Source organism: Penaeus monodon, chromosome 29 (assembly GCF_015228065.2).
Source record: "Penaeus monodon isolate SGIC_2016 chromosome 29, NSTDA_Pmon_1, whole genome shotgun sequence".
Lineage (NCBI taxonomy): Eukaryota > Metazoa > Arthropoda > Malacostraca > Decapoda > Penaeidae > Penaeus > Penaeus monodon.
Window position 1 is genome coordinate 29,281,536 of NC_051414.1, and position 225 is coordinate 29,281,760.

Here is a 225-nt window from a genome sequence, read left to right on the forward strand (position 1 = left end):
GGAGTACAAACAATAATAGTATCGAAAGAAACATATCTACAAGGACAAAAACTACAGAGTAAAAAAAAAAAAGGCAAACAGCAGCAGCGTCTCAAAGAAAAAAATACTTAACAATACTTCAATGAACACTTGTTTCTGAACTCACAAAAAACAACAACTATAAATGAAGAACAAAGAACTTATCTACAGAACAAAGCAAAAAAACAACTTCACAAGAACACACAC